Below are 16540 nucleotides of genomic sequence, written 5' to 3'. Positions count from 1 at the left end.
CTATTTCATAACTAATTTTGCTACTGTTATGAATCGTAATGTAAATATCTGATATGCAGGATGCATTTTCATTATTACAAATTGAACATAATTAATTAAAGACCCATTTTGAGTCCAACCACTAGTAAGTCCAACCACATTTGCATCTACACAGTGAAAATCCAACAATCCAAATTGAGATATTTTGCCGCATTATTGCATCTGATTAAAGACAGAAAAGACAATTTTCATAAAAAGTCTGAAAGGCTCACTGTGAAGAATTTTATGACTTCTGAATAATGAAACCACTCAGATTCAACAGGAGTTGAACTTCAGCTGCACAGCATCAACAGATGTAACTGGCCCGTTTCACAGGTCACTTACATACTGTGCATGTATGCAGGAGCAGGCCGGCTGACACCCAGCCTTTCTTTTCCTGATTCAGAAGGGGATGCCAGGGGCTGTAGTTTGAACTCAGTCTACGCCGTTCCTAAAACCATCGAAAATATGTGTTTTTCCAATGGTCTTAGGCGACCCTTGTGAAAGGGTCATTCGACCCCCAAAGAGGTCACGACCCACAGGTTGAGAACCACTGCCTTAGATTGTCTTCCAAATTAGAAGTCTTGTCATTTCCAATTACAGACAATACAGAAGATATCTTAGCAATAGCAATAGCAGTTAGACTTATATACTGCTTCATAGGGCTTTCAGCCTTCTCTAAGCGGTTTACAGAGTCAGCATATTGCCCCCAACAATAATCCGGGTCCTCATTTTACCCACCTCGGAAGGATGGAAGGCTGAGTCAACCCCAACCCTGAGAGATTTGAACAGCCGAACTGCAGAACTGCAGTCAGCTGAAGTAGCCTGCAGCGCTGCATTTAACCACTGCGCCACCTCGGCTCTTAATGATTGATTGTGGTAAAGAAGAGTGTAACTGTTGTTGTCCAATTCACATGAAAGGACTTTTCTTAAATCTGAAAGTGCGTGTAAAAATCAAGCTAGTAAAATTACAAGCAAATGCATACAAATTAAAAAAAAACAACTTCTCATCTTTGAAGCTGAGCAGCATATTTGGAAATTCCCACTGGCTGGGGAATTCCAGGAGTTGATATTCACACATCTTAAAGTTGCCATGGTTCCAAAACAAAGTCTAGAAGACAACGCCTGTTTAGAAGTTACCCTGGGATTTTGGCACAGGAGAGCAAATCGTGTTGTGACTTGTTGCATCGCAATAAAAAGAAACAGGACTTCCGTTTCATTTTCCATCCCATCTAGTCAGCCTGGTCTTAGCAAAGTCCCTCAGAACTCTTTGCTCAGCATGTAGTGATCCTTGTCCATCGTGTGAATCACAACGTAACTGGAATTTTGTACACCATCCTGGTGCACCTGTTTCTCATAAATCCGTATAGAGGTCTGTATGTTTGTTTTCTGCAAAGCAAATTGAAAAGTTCTTGCATATGGGAAAATGTTGTATAATAGCAATAGCAATTAGACTTATATACCGCTTCATAGGGCTTTCAGCCCTCTCTAAGCGCTTTACAGAGTCAGCATATCGCCCCCACAATCTGGGTCCACATTTTACCCACCTCGGAAGGATGGAAGCCTGAGTCAACCCTGAGCCGGTGAGATTTGAACCGCTGAACTGCAGATAGCAGTCAGCTGAAGTGGCCTGCAGTACTGCACTCTACCCACTGCGCCACCTCGGCTCTTAGGGCATGAAGCAAACTCCTTGTCCTGACAAAAAAACCCTTTTATTAATTTACTGTGAATTCTGCTCATTCACATCCAGCAAAGTCTTTCAAGGGAGGATTTACAATCACAGATTTTATCTGACTTGGAGAGCTGGCAGGTAGTCCTTGACTTATGACCACATCCGAGCCCAAAATCTATGTTGCTCAGGGAGACATTTGTTAAGTGAGTTTTGCCCCATTTCCCGATCTTTCTCGCCACAGTTTCGAAGGGAGTCACTACAGTTGTTAAATTAGTAACACGGTTGTTAAGCGAATCAGGCTTCCCCATTGACTGCTTGTCAGAAGGTCGCAAAAGCTAATTATGTGACCCCCCCCCAGGACATTGCAAACGTCATAAATATGAACCAGTGGCCAAACATTCAAATTTTGATCATGTGATCATGGGGATGCTGCAACTGTCATGTGAAAAACGATAATCAGTCATTTTTTCACTGCCATTGAAACTTTGATCAGTCGCTAAATGAAGTGTTGCAAATTGAGGACAACCTGTATAGTAGAGAGGTTCTCCCAATCTCATACTAGAATCAAATATAATGCACAGCATATAATATGCTGTTCTATAATTAAGCTTCCTAGTTACTAGAAATGCAGGTTATTACAGTGGAGTTAGAAAACTAATAGATACTCTATAGCAGGGGTGTCAAACTCAATTTCATTGAGGGCCACATCAGGGTTATGTTTGACCTCGGGGGATCGGGGTTGGCGTGGCCAGGGTGGGCGTGGCCAGCTCGACTAAGGTGACCAGATTTTCAGATTGGTAAAGAGAGACACCATTGACGGAGGGGGGGGGGGTTGATTCAAAATTTTATATTTTGTCAAAAGGTCACCCCAGGACACTGAAACCAGCATAAATACGAATCTGTTGCCAAACAAAATTTTGATCACGTGACCATGAGGATGCTGCAACGGTCGCTAAGTGTGAAAAATGGTCGCAACGGTCACTAAGTGTGAAAAATGGTCATCAGTCACTTTTTTCAATGCCATGGTAACTTTGGTCACTAAATGTTTCCCCCCTCTTCGAGACACCTCACTTCTTCCTTCATTCCTCTTGCTTATCTACCTTCACCTTATCTGTCTTCTGCTCTTTCCCTCTCTTCCTTCCTTTCTCCTTCCATCCTCTCTTCTTTCCTCACTCCTGCAACCCTCTGCTAGTGAAAATGGAGCTGGGGAGCCTACATGCAGCCCTCCCGAGCTCCTTTTTCACTGGCAGAAGCACAGCGGGCCAGTCCTTTGCTGTTTCCAAGGCGGCACTGTGGGCCATATCTAAGCAATCCCCCCCCCTCTTGGGCCAAATCTGTCCTGTGGGTCTTTAATTTGACACCCCCTGCTCTACAGACTATCATTGCATCTTGTAAATGCTATATATCTATTTTTGTAATAAACACGTCTTATAACTTAAATGTTATGACTTCTTGTAAGGAGGAGAATGTCAAATGTTTTCACTATATAAACATCCTTTATGACGCCAGTGAATAAATCTGGAATTTTGAGAGCCTGTGGACACACTCACAAAATGGCTGCCATTGGGCAGGAGTGCCTATTCAGAAATGGTTGCTATGATAAGAGATAGCCAGGTCAGAAAGCAAATGGTTACGATTCTCTCTGCCACCCTTTCTAGCTCTTGATGATAGTCCAATGTCAATTTCTTACTTTTCCTGACAGGCAGGCACATTTCCAAACAAAACATGGTTTTCAGCCAACCAACATTTATTTTCCAGGAATGTCTGTTGGCCCAGAAGCACTTCTGTGAATAACAATTATGCTGAATGCTCGTTCTTTGCTTTCTAGCATGCCCACTTCCCATCTTTTTTTTCCTAATTAAAAAGATGTTTTTTTAAAAAAAAAAGTGAAAAAATGAAAATCAAAATATAAGAATTTGAAGGCCACCAAAGGAATAGAAAAACGAGCACCTTAATGTGCTTAAATTGTCACAAGTATCCCACGAGAACTAGTTCATCAATACAGCAGGCACAACACTGAAGCATCGTAATAAAAAATTTCTAGTGGATCGAAAATGAAGAGTATCACAATAAGTCATTAAGCAAATTATAATTTCAAAACTTTACTCCAGGGCAAAGTAGTGAAAGTAGAATGTTATTTGGTCGTTTGGCTGGCAATGCTTTTTATTAACCAGGACACATATCACTGTTCTATAATTTTTTTTCAAGATCATATGTAAGATGATACAGTCTAGAACTTCCATCTAAATTATACCTCTTTTCCATTTTCCTCACCAATCTCTCTTCCCCTCTTTTTCTGCTTTGATTTTGCATCTCTTCTCGTTTTGTTAGTTGAAACTTTTCCTCCCTCCCTCCATTTCTTTCTCCTTCCTTACCTTCTTCCTCCCTCCCTCATTCCTTATCTACTTTCTTCCTCCACCCTATTCCTCCCTCCCTCCCTCTGTTTCTCCTTCCTTCTTCCTCCCTCCCTCATTCCTTATCTACTTTCTTCCTCCACCCTATTCCTCCCTCCCCTCCCTCCCTCCCTCCTTCTAACCCTAGCCCAAACCCTAACCCCTAACCCTCCCTCCCTTTCTCCTTCCTTATCTTCCTCCTCCATCCCACTCTTCATCCCTCCCTCCTGCACAGAGATCTTCCTTATTCCTTACTTGCTCACCATCTCTCTCTCAGTCTTTGCTGAACGTTTCAAAAAAGTAGTTAGCCTCTTTCCAACTAAGAAATTTGCTTAGACTCCCAGCCCACTTCCTCTACCTCCGTGATGGCGAATGATACGGGTGCCAGAGGTGGCACACAGAGCCCTCTCTATGGACACGTGCACCGTCACCAGCTGCTCTCTTCTGGGCTCCAGTGCACACATGCATGCCAGCCAGCTGGTCTCCGCGCAAAAACCAGTGGCCGGTGCGTATGCGTGTGCTGAAACCCAGAAGAAAGCAGCTGGCCATCAGCTGGCCAGCATGCATGCATGCAATGAAACCCAGAAGAGCAGCTGGCTGCCACATGCTTGCACATATGCGCGGCAACTACCTGCTCTCTTCCGGGTTCCGGCACATGCATGCAGTCATGCACGCCCATGCTCTAGTTTTGACCGAAAACGTTAGCCATCACTGCCCTAGCCAAAGCTCACTTCTCTGTTGCCCCGTCCCAAGACCCAGAAGAAGCAGCAGCAGGAAATCTGAGAGCAGCAGAAATTCCCAAAGAGAGCTGCCTGCCACCACATCTTTCTCTTCCAGGAAGGCTTTCCAACTCCCAGCTTCTGCATCTCCGAGACTTTCAGTCCTTTGGCCTTATTAGACAATGTTCTCTCAGCACTTAGAAAGCATCATTGTGAGCCAGGAAAATGACTTGGAAGGCTATATTTGCTGTGATCCAGACTGCCCAAATGTCATTTGGCTTTCAGAACAGTTTCGGTAAACCTAATAATTAGGTGCCTGTCGTCACTTTCTAGTTATGATACATGGAACATTCAAATCCTCTTCAAAGTATCTTGTACCCATCTGTGCATTTTGTTTTCTGTTTAGCAACAAGAATTATCTCAACCACCTGGAAGCACTCTGGATTTTGGCTAATTTAAAGAAATGATTTTGATTTCTTCTCAGATTTGTGAATCTTGAATAATGAGCATATCTAGTTTAAGGGCGCAAGCTACTATGAATCAGGACATCTAGCTGTCTGGAAATAAACTATAATTATAGGCATCATAGTTCTGTTCAGTCGAAGCTGCTGACTCATGGTGACATTAATAACTAAGACCATTATCTCAAGAAATTTATTCATATTTGGTAAGGATGAAAAATCCAAATGTAGTTTGGGAAAGATTTGTAAGCATTTGTATCACCTTGGATACATGCCAATTAATGTGAAAATACAAACGGGGGTCATTTCAGTGTAGGTCAATAATACTGGGGTTGATTTGAGAATAGGATGTCTTGGATAAACTTACCTGAATATCTACTCAATTGCCAAAATAAACATAAGTCCATGATTGGACAGTCCTCATAATATCCATCTTGCGTTAGCAAAATCGTGTAAAAGTAGACCTCAACTTACAACCATTCAAAGCTTACAGTGGCATCTAAAAAGTGACTTATGACAGTGTTTCACATTTATGACCATTGCAGGAGCCCCATGGTTAACATGATCAAAATTTGGATGTCTGTCAGCAGTTCTTCCTTTGTTTCTCTTATATACCCATCTTAAGTGTTTCACATTCTTATTCTCAGGAATCTGCGCCCATTTGGAGGGTTTATTTTAACAGAACAGGGTTGGAAGAGATCTTAGAGGTCTTCTAGTCCAACCTTCTGCTCAGGCAGGAAACCCTATAGCAGTGTTTCTCAACCTTGGCAACTTGAAGATGTCCGGACTTGAACTCCCAGAATTCCCCAGCCAGCATTCGCTGGCTGGGGAATTCTGGGAGTTGAAGTCCGGACATCTTCAAGTTGCTAAGGTTGAGAAACACTGCCCTATAGCATTCAAACAAATGGTTATCCAACCTCTTCTTCAAAATCTCCAGTGTTGGAGCACCCACAACCTCTAGAGACAAGTCATTCCAGTGTTTAATTGTTCTGTTTACTTTATTTTCTGTCTTTTTATCTTGTTATTAGAGGCTGTAAACTATGTAGACTTAGGACTTGTGCATAGAGCAATTGTGTAAGAAACAAGCAAGTGAACAAAGGCAAATAATGAGCTCTGAGATTTTCCATAATCGTATTGTAAAATAATTTACATAATTCAAGTGCCCTTGGTTTTGTTTTTCTTCTTCCTTGCTTGCCACTAGATGGCAGGTTTCATTCACGTAAATAAATATAGTTTCCTGTTTATGAAGGCAGGACAAGAAGTAATAGATTGAAACTAATCAGGGAGAGAGAAACAACCTAGAACTAAGGAAAAACTTCCTAACAGTGAGAAGAATTAACCAGAGGAACGGCTTACTCTTACAGAGTAAGAGCCGAGGTGGCACAGTGGTTAAATGCAGCACTGCAGGCTACTTCAACTGATTGCAGTTCTGCAGTTCGGCTGTTCAAATCTCAGGGTTGACTCAGCCTTCCATCCTTCCGAGGTGGGTAAAATGAGAACCCGGATTGTTGTTGGGGGCAATATGCTGACTCTGTAAAACCGCTTAGAGAGGGCTGAAAGACATAAGTCTAACTGCTATTGCTATTGCTATTGCTTTTAGAACTTGTGGGTGTTCCATCACTGGAGGCTTTTAAGAAGATATTAGACAGGCATTTTTTTTTCCTATTTGAGCAGGGCAGTGGTGGGATTCAAATTTTTTTTACTACTGTTTCTGTGGCCGTGGCTTGATGGGCACGGTGTGGCTTTGTGGGCATGGCAGGGAAGGATACTGCAAAATCCCCATTCCCTCCTCACCCCACTAACCTGTGATGAAAGAAATGTCCTTCTGGGTTCGGCTCCAAGTGGGGGAAAAGACACTGGAAACATGGAGGCTGCTTGGAAAGATGGTTTATTGTTGGACAGGGCCACATGGCTTGAGCCCCGAACAGAAAGGTGATCACATGCTTCAATGTTGGTGGAGAAGAAGAGAAGGGCTGAGGGAGGGGCTTGCTAGGCTTTTTATAACCTGTTCAGTCCCACCTCTCTGTTTCCTCTTCCTGTGTAAGAAATGTATTCTGATTGGTTGTCAGACTCCCATGGGGCCATGCAGGGGCAACTCTCTAGGCTGTGTTTTGAATCCAGGTTTGGTTGAGTTCTCAGATGCCATGTGGTGAGTTGGGTAAAGTACCTTAATCCCACCCACTCCCTGTAGCTGAAGTGGAGAAGTCTTTATTATGTAAAGGGACTAGCTTGGCCTTCTTAATGGCCCATTGACAAAGGGGGATGGGCAGGAAGCTACAGGAAGCTATTCTGTTTCTTCCCTTTCACATCCAGAGAAATATTCTGCCTTTTCAATATTTCCTAGGATATTTCATTTTTCTGGGAGAGGGCTGGGTGTCCTTCCTCCTACACCTGCTTTCCAGCTCCGTTCTCCTGTTCAGGGCAACAAAAGATCGGCTGGGAGGCAGCGTGGGTGGGGCCAGCCTATTTGCCGGTTCTCTGAACTACTCAAAATTTCTCGCTATCAGTTCTCCAGAACCTGTCAGAACCGGCTGAATACCACATCTGGAGCAGGGGCTAAAAGACCTCCAAGGTCCCTCCCAACTCTGTTATTCTGTTTTATTGGGTGAAATCTCTGAAAAACCAATAAGCTCCAAGAACAAGTTATTGACTAATTCTGTCCTGCATGGATTGTGCATAAAAATTAAAGAGAAAATAATGTTTGCATATCAAATTCTTATTAACAGCTTTCCAGATTCTCCTGTGCTCTCTGTACTTGGACTTTATTTTTAATTATTAAAAATTTAAACTAATTAATTACATTTAAAATTTGAACCCCATAAAAAGAAACAGGCATCCATAGACCAGGAACTATAGAAATAGGAATCAACGAAGAAATTACGTATTACATCAGCAACTGTAGAAAGGTACTGAGACTTTGAAGAAAGTTTAAAGCACCATCACAAAAACATCAGCTTAGCCCAGAAAGACAGGAGCAGGTGAACGAAAAACTCACCTGGATAGAGGAGAGAGAAACATTAAAAAGCTGTCTAGTTGTCAAGAGTCTCACTAATTCCTATGGATTTCTTTTGCCTTCTGCTTCTGATCTGTCTTCCTCAAAGATTTGACAAGAACCAAAAGTGCATAACTCTGGATTAAGAATCAAAAGTGCATAACTCTGGATTAAAATTTTGTTCTGGATCTAAAACCTAAAGTTCCTATATAGCCTGTTAATATCTAAAAAGGTTAAATATGGCAACTAGACCAAAGTTTATTAAATGGAGATGTTTTGTTACTCATGCTAACTCCCGAACATCAAAAATGTCATCAAAAAAGCACAACAAAGAATGTTCTTTCTGCACCAACTCAGAAAGCTCAGACTGTCCAAAGAGCTGCTGATTCAGTTCTACAGAGGAATTGTTGAGTGTCATCTGCACCTCTATAACTGTCTGGTTTGGCTCTGCAACCAAACAAGACAGACGCAGACTTCAGAGGATAATTAGAACTGCAGAAAAAAATAATTGCTACCAACCTGCCTTCCATTGAGTACTCATGTATACTGCATGAGTCAGAAAGAGAGCTATGAAAATATCCCCTCACATCCTGGACATAACTCTGATAACCTGACTGTGGGGATGTTGCAATGGTTATGAAGTGGGAGGTCGTAATCCCCCCCCCCCCAGTGACTTTGAATGGTCTCTACCCAAATAGCTTTAGGTCAACGACAACCTGTAGGGACTATCACCATCTGGGAAATTTGCCAATGGGAAAGCAGAAGCTTTTTAATTAAATGTCTTAGCTGGAAAAGAGGCTACCAGACTCCTCCTGATTTCATGAGCAAATGTTTCAGAGAGGAAGAGGAGACTAATTCCATACCACTGTTGATTGCTATGCTTGCATCCATCCAAAGCAATCAACTGGGCCCTGCCTGCATTTCCACTCTTAAGGCCAGGGTCTACAGGGATTCAAAAAATGCTTAGGATATTGTTGGTTTCCTTGCTCTCGTGAAGCAGTTTAGTGATGGCTGAGCACATTCAATGATTAAACATAGTCCTTGACTTACAATCATTTGTTTAGTGACCATTGGAACGAAGTTACATCAGTGTTGTGGCCCAGCAGGAGCCGTTGGAGCTGCCACCAGACTCCGACAGCGAAGGGCCCTATGAGTCGGCTATGGAGGATGTGGAGGACCCTGGACACGGTTCCGATTCAGAGCAGGGCGCAGAGAGGCTGGTTGGCCACCAGGAGGAGCCTGAGCATTGGAGCAGTGGGGAGGAGCCAAGGGAGTTGTTCCTGGACGTAGAGAGCACCTACGCAGTTATCAAAGATAATTGGACCCAGGTGATTGTAATTAGGCTCCTCTCAAGATAGTATTTACAGAGAGACTGGGAGGAGCCTGGTTTTGCAGGATTCAACGTCATTCCTAACGCAGGAGAAGCTGTTATCTGTCGAAGTCTGAGTTGCTGCCAAGGTTCTTATCTGTTTGTTAATCTTGGCTTTCAGCCACCGAGGTTTTGGTTTCTTGCTAATAAAGTGCTGTGACGTTCCAGTTAAACTTGTCTCGGGATTCATTACTGGATGGAGGAGAGGGTCAGAACATATCAGCATTGAAAGAAGTCACTTATGATCTTTTTCACACTTACGACCGTTGCATTATCCCTGTGGTCATGTGATCAAAATTCAGGTGCTTGGCAACCGGTTCATATTTATGACGGTTGATGTTCTGCCTCGGCGTCGTAGTGGTTGCCCGAGGCAGGCAGCTAAACTCCACGCTTAGGATGTTCTTTTGATCAAATTTATTATCAGGCATTCTTAATAGCAAACTTACAGTTCAGTGTTAAGATAATTCTGACTTTCCATGATCTCTCCCATCACGTAGGGTAAAAAGTCTGTGGTTTCCTATATCCCTCGATTAGCGGAAACGATGAGGGGGGACACGTTCTGCCTCATCCCAGTTAACCAAGGGCGATTCAGAGAGTGACCGGTAATAAATCAATAAAACATCTTCGGACAGCGCTGGTTCTTCGGCTTTGAAACGGAGATGAGAACCGCCACCTAGAGTTGGGAACAACAAGCACATATGTGCGAGGGGAACCTTTACCTTTACCTTATATTGCCAAGAGAAATGTGGAGATGTATACTTCTTCATATTTCAGGTCCCACTGAACAAAATACAAATGACCTTTTAAACAAAGCAATCCTGCTATTGATGTGTTCTCTAGTACTTGCTGGGATTTCTGATGGAATTTCTATTTCCAGTTGCTTTAATAATTTGTCTACATGCTTTTAAAAAAAATTCCCAGAGGCTAACAAGGAGTAATGTCCTATACATTATTCACTTGCTCATTTTAAATGCTTCAGAGAGTCTCCAAAAAGCTGAAAGTGTAATCCTCCACTTGTCTACTTAAAAAAAATATCCACATATAAACTCTTACTCATAGGACATGGAGACAGAACAAATTTTTAAAAAGGCATAATAAAATGGATACAAAACTTTAAAGAAACAGTCACAACACAAACACAACAAACCCATTGTTTCCAGAAATTGGAAGTAAAAGTAAAGGTTACCCTCGCGCATATATGCTAGTCATTCCCTACTCTAGGGGGCAGTGCTCATCTCCGTTTCAAAGCCGAAGAGCCAGCGCTGTCTGAAGACGTCTCCGTGGTCATGTGGCCGGCATGACTAAACACCGAAGGCTCACGGAACGCTGTTACCTTCCCACCAAAGTGGTCCCTATTTTTCTACTTGCATTTTTTACATGCTTTCAAACTGCTAGGTTGGCAGAAGCGCTAGGGATTCGAACCGCTGAACTGCCGACCTTTCTGATCGACTAGCTCAGTGTCTTAGTTATTGAGCCACCGCATAAAAATAGTTTTGGACAAAAAAAATGTCCTAAATTACTCATGGGAAACTGCAAATGGCCATAAATGAGGGTAAATTGCTGAACACCCCAAATACGGTCACATTAATATGGGGGGAAGGACAGCTCCTGAAAGTTCAAATCCGAGTCGTAAGTACTTTTGGGATCCATCATAATTTTAAGCAGTTGCTAATTGCTTGTTATGTGAAGACTAGCTGCACGTCCAGTATTATTAAATATTATTTTATGAACAGGACCAGCAACAAAATGTCATAACATAGGAAGAATTTTCTGCTGGGAGTTCCATGGGTGACATTCCAGCCATATGTCCTTCAAGATCAGACAGTTTGCTATATCTACCGGTAATCCTTTTCTTATGACTACAAACATGTATGTTGCTAAGTGAGACAGTTGTTAAGTGAGACTTATTTAATAAAGCGAATACAGGTAGTCCTCGACTTATGACCAAAGTTGAGTCCAAAATTTGTCTTGCTAAGGGAGACATTTGTTAAGTGAGCTTTGCACCTTTTTACGACCTTTCTTGCCACAGTTGTTAAGCGAATCATTGCTGTTGTTAAATTAGTAGCACGGTTGTTAAGTGAATCTGGCTTCCTCATTGGCTTTGCTGGTCAGAAAGTGGCGAGGTGGCGCAGTGGTTAAATGCAGCACTGCAGGCTACTTCAGCTGACTGCAGTTCTGCAGTTCGGCTGTTCAAATCTCACCGGCTCAGGGTTGACTCAGCCTTCCATCCTTCCGAGGTGGGTAAAATGAGGACCCGGATTGTTGTTGGGGGCGATATGCTGACTCTGTAAACCGCTTAGAGAGGGCTGAAAGCCCTATGAAGCGGTATATAAGTCTAACTGCTATTGCTATTGCTAAAACAGGATCCCATGGCCCCAGGGCACTCAATCGTCATAAATGTGAGACAGTTGTCAAACATGTGAATGATGATGGGAATTATCCTGGGAATACTGCTAAAAGTGTGAAAAAGGTCATGACTCATTTCAATGCTGCTGTAACTTCGTTCGAAAGGTCAATCAACAAATGATTGTAAGGCAAGGATTATGTTTAATTATTGACTGTGCTCAGCCATCACTAAACTACTTCATGAGAAGAAACCAACGGGGTCCTAAACGTATTTTTTGAATCCCTGTTCATCTTCCTAGCTTGCTCGTCGTTCCCTAATTTTCCTTTGTTGGTGCCATTTCGGTTATGCAGTGGCCTTAAGAGTGGAAATGCAGACAGGTCCCAGTTTATTGTTTTGGATGGATTCAAGCACAGTTATGAACCATGGTATGGAATTAGTAGTACAGCCTTTATTGCAGAGGTGGGTTCCTACCAGTTCGCACCTATTCGGTAGAACCGGTTCGTCAAATCTACCGAACCGGTTAGAAGAGGTTCCACCAGTGGACCCGGAAAGCAGGCCACACCTACAGAAGAGGTCCCAAAATTTTTTGAAACCCACCGCTGGTCCTTGGATATGATTATTCTACACTATTACGCTCATATTGATAAAACTCAGTGCCTCTGTGGAAGGTAAGGATGACTACTGCGTTTGTGGTTCAATCGGAACATTGCGTGTGTTGAAGTTGTTTTAACGCAAACCAAAGATGCCTTTTAAAAAACAAGTTTACATCATATTCTTATGCATGCCGGTGCTGTGTGTGAGGTAATTTAAGGTGGTTCTGACAAGTGTCGTCGGCATCTTCATATCCGGTCACATGGGCGGCCAGCCACTCCCATCCGGTCACATGGGTGGCAAGCCACTCCCACAAAGGAGGCCACACCCACAGAGTAGGTTTGAACAATTTTTGAAACCCACCACTGCTTTATCTTCATTGTACAAAATAAATACAACAAAAATTGTTTATTAGTATTAGTTTCCTCTTACTGTCTGACACATTTGCTTACTAAATCTGGAGTCTGGTAGCCTCTTTTCCAGCTAAGACATTTCATTAAAAAAGCTTCTGCTTTCACAAGCTGCAACTCAGTTCATCAGATGCAGTAATGATGCTTCCGATTAATGGATCCGACGAAGTGAGCTATAGCTCAGGAAAGCTGACATCCTTTAATAACATTTACCTGACTTGCCTGCAAATACACCAGATGGAAGAGAAAAATAGGCAACAGGATCACATGGTTTGAGGTCCTGGGCAAAAAAGGGAAGAGATGCTGAGAGTGCCTGGGTTTTATGCCCTTTCTGGGCTTTTGAATTTGAGCTTGTATTCTGATTGGTTGTCAGACTCCCATGGGGTCATGCAGGGATAACTTTGTAGGTTGTCTGTGTCCCAGGCTTGGTTGACTCTTGCTGGGTGATGATGTAATGAAGGGGCTTTGGGCAATTCCTCCTATGACTCTGCCTGAAGGAAGTAGATCTTTGTTATGTAGAATAGACTGGCCCTGGCCTTAATGGAGCATTGGAAAAGGTGGGGGGAGCTGAGTTTCTGCCTCCCTTTTAGGGGAAATATTCTGCCCTTTTAATATTTCCTAGAATATTTCATTCTTCTAAGAGACGCGTGGGTGTTAACTTCCTACACTATCAAGAATGCAGAAGTGTAGATGCTCTATTATGTCTTCAGAAAAAAGATTGGACAGTCCTTTGTCTGGGATGGAATAAAGTCTTCTGCCTTGATCAGAGGGTACGACTAGAAGACCTTCAAGGTGCCTGCCAGCCAGTGGTGGGTTTCAAAAAATTTTCGAATGTGGGTGTGGCCTCCTTTGTGGGAGTGGCTTGCTGGCCATGTGACCTGGTGGGAGTGGCTTGCCGGCCATGTGTTTTCTTTCTCTCTCCTCTCTCTCTCTCTCTCTCTTTCCTTCCTTTTGTCTCTCTGTCCCTTTTTCCTTTTTTTCTTTCATCTCTCACTTTTTCTTTCTTTTTTTTCTTTCTTTCTTCCTCTCTTTCTCTTTCTGTGTAAGTCTGTGTGTGTGTGTGTGTGTGTGTGTGTGTGTGGTGGGTTTCAAAAATTTTTGGAACCTCTTCTGTAGGTGTGGCCTGCTTTCCGGGTCCATTGGTGGAACCTCTTCTAACCTGTTCGGTAGATTTGACAAACCGGTTCTACCGAACTGGTGCGAACCCACCTCTGCTGCCAGCCCTATGATTCAATAATAGATGAGTGATGCCTTATTTGTTTATAAAATATTTCTGTTCTGCTTTTCCTCATATTGGACACCAGGGTGGGCTCTTACACACACAATCAAATTACTTTAAATACCCAGAATTTTAAAACTTATTATTCAAGGGGTTTAATGATAGGTGGCTGTAATGTTTTTTTTTTAATGCAGAAGCAGATGAAAATGTTATACCAATTAAAATGCTTGACTGAGATGCATATCTTAGCTACGCTTCATTGGAGAGCATGTTAAAACTGGGATTGCAATGTAGGAAGTCAAAACCCACCCCTCTGCTAGAAAACTGAAATATCCTGGGAAATATTGAAAATATTATATTTCTCTGGATTTGAAAAGGGAGAAACATGTTTTTAAAGACAAGGTAGCTCCCTGCAGCTCCTTTCCCACCGCCCTTTATAAATGAGCCATTAAAGCCTGAGCTAGGCTACTTTACACAATAAAGGTTGGATTAGCTTTCTACAGAATCTCACCACAGGGCACCTGGGAAGAAGCAATGCTCAACCAAACTCAAAGCACAACCTAAAGAGTTGCCCCTGCATGACCCCATGGGAGTCTGACCACCAATCAGAATACATTTTCTTACACAGGAACAGGAAACAGAGAGGTGGGGCTGAACAGAGAGTATAAAGCAGAAGTGGGATACGACTGGTACGCCCCGGTACAGGCGTACTGGTGCCTGCTGGGAGCACCAGGTACCGTTCCGTTCTGGTGCTCTGGAAGGCCCGCCCACCCAGGGCCGGATTTTCCTATAGGCTAACTAGGCTTCAGCCTAGGGCCTCAAGATCAAGAGGGGCCTACATTCAAATTGTTAGCAAAATTAAAATTACACTATTCTAAAAACAGTGAACACTAAAACACTGAAGCGAAAATAAGGAGAAATTCTACGCATATGACTAATAAACAAACATAAAAATGTATTGGTTAAGATCGTTCCAGCGCCGTGGCAGTTGGGGAGCCCGCCCACGTTCCCGGCACCGGCGGTCAGGCGAGAGGCGCGGCCGCTCCCAGTAGCCGCCCTGTCGACGTGGAGCCCACCAGCGGCCAGGCAGATGAGGGCGAGGGGGCCGAGCCGGGCAGCTGAGCGCAGCAGGGGAGGCGGCTGGCCTCCCTGCCTTTGCCGCAGAGCAGAGCCGCCCTCCGTCAGGAGGCCAGCTATATATATCGATATATATTGATATATATCACAGTAATTATGTATTTTATTGTCTCTCATGCAATTTACAAAAATGGGAGGTGAAAGGGCCTCATAAGTGAAATAGCCTAGGGCCTCTTTTCATCTAAATCCGGCACTGCGCCCGCCCTTGCTCCTTACCTGTATTTGAGCTGTTCGGGGCTTACATGCGCAGAGCGTATGGCACCTGCACGACGCTCCACCGAGCAGCTGGAGCATTGCGGAGGCGTTGCAGAGCGTCGCAGGTGGTAAGTACTCATGCGCGTGCTGCACAAGTGCGTGCGTGCTGCCAGCGTTCATGTGATGGATGCCCGGTCCCGTTGCACTGTACCGGTTGCACCGGGATCCGGAACCCACCACTGGTATAAAGCCAGGAACTTTCAGCCCTTCTTTCTCTTCTCTTCTTCACCCAACATCTGAGAGCATGTGATCCCCACCCTTTCTGTTCAGGAACTCAAGCCATCTGGTCCTGTCCACCATTAAACCACCTTTCCACGCAGCCTCCATGTCTCCAGTGTCTTTTTCCCCACTTGGCGCTGAACCCAGAAGGACATTTCTCCCAACAGCAACAGAGAAAAAAAACTATTCCTTTGTAATGATATAAAGAAGACACTAATTTATAACAACTTTAAAAAACCCTAAGGAGATAGGAAAAGAGACAGACCTTGTTTTAGTACATTTCCAGATGAAAACTTTCTGAAAGAAAAAAAAATAGAAACCACTTTCCTACATTTGGGCAGCGTGGTGGCTCAGCGGTTAAGACTTTGGGTTTGTCAGCTAGCAGCCCACACGAGACCTGAACTCCATACGATGGGCTGAGCTCCGATCCTTGCTTCTGCCAACCTATCAGCTTGAAAGCATGCAAATGTGAGTAGATAAATAGGCACCACTTGGTGGGAAGATCACAGGGATCTGTGATGCTGGCCACATGCCCGCAGAAATGTCTTGAGACAGTGCTGGCTTCATGGTCTGCAAACAGAGCTGAACACTGCCCCCTATAGTTATGTACATGTATACAGTACATAAAAAGGTAAAGGTAAAGGTTGCCCTTGCATCTATATGCTAGTTGTTCCTGACTCTAGGGGGGTGGTGCTCATCTCCGTTTCAAAGCCAAAGAGCCAGCACTGTCCGAAGACG

The 16540-nt window shown here is 43.5% G+C and overlaps 1 long non-coding RNA gene across 1 annotated transcript; it reads right to left on the bottom strand.

Moving 5' to 3' along the window:
* Positions 1 to 1025: 1025 nt before the first annotated feature.
* Positions 1026 to 7109, bottom strand: LOC116512667. Its single transcript, XR_004255910.1, has 2 exons — positions 7067 to 7109; positions 1026 to 1407 (listed from the first exon to the last, which is right to left on the bottom strand). It is a non-coding gene; the product is annotated as an uncharacterized LOC116512667 (long non-coding RNA).
* Between the last annotated feature and the right edge of the window lie 9431 nt (positions 7110 to 16540).

This window comes from Thamnophis elegans, chromosome 8, assembly GCF_009769535.1.
Source record: "Thamnophis elegans isolate rThaEle1 chromosome 8, rThaEle1.pri, whole genome shotgun sequence".
In the NCBI taxonomy this organism is placed as follows: domain Eukaryota; kingdom Metazoa; phylum Chordata; class Lepidosauria; order Squamata; family Colubridae; genus Thamnophis; species Thamnophis elegans.
This window is presented reverse-complemented; position numbering and strand designations above follow the sequence as displayed.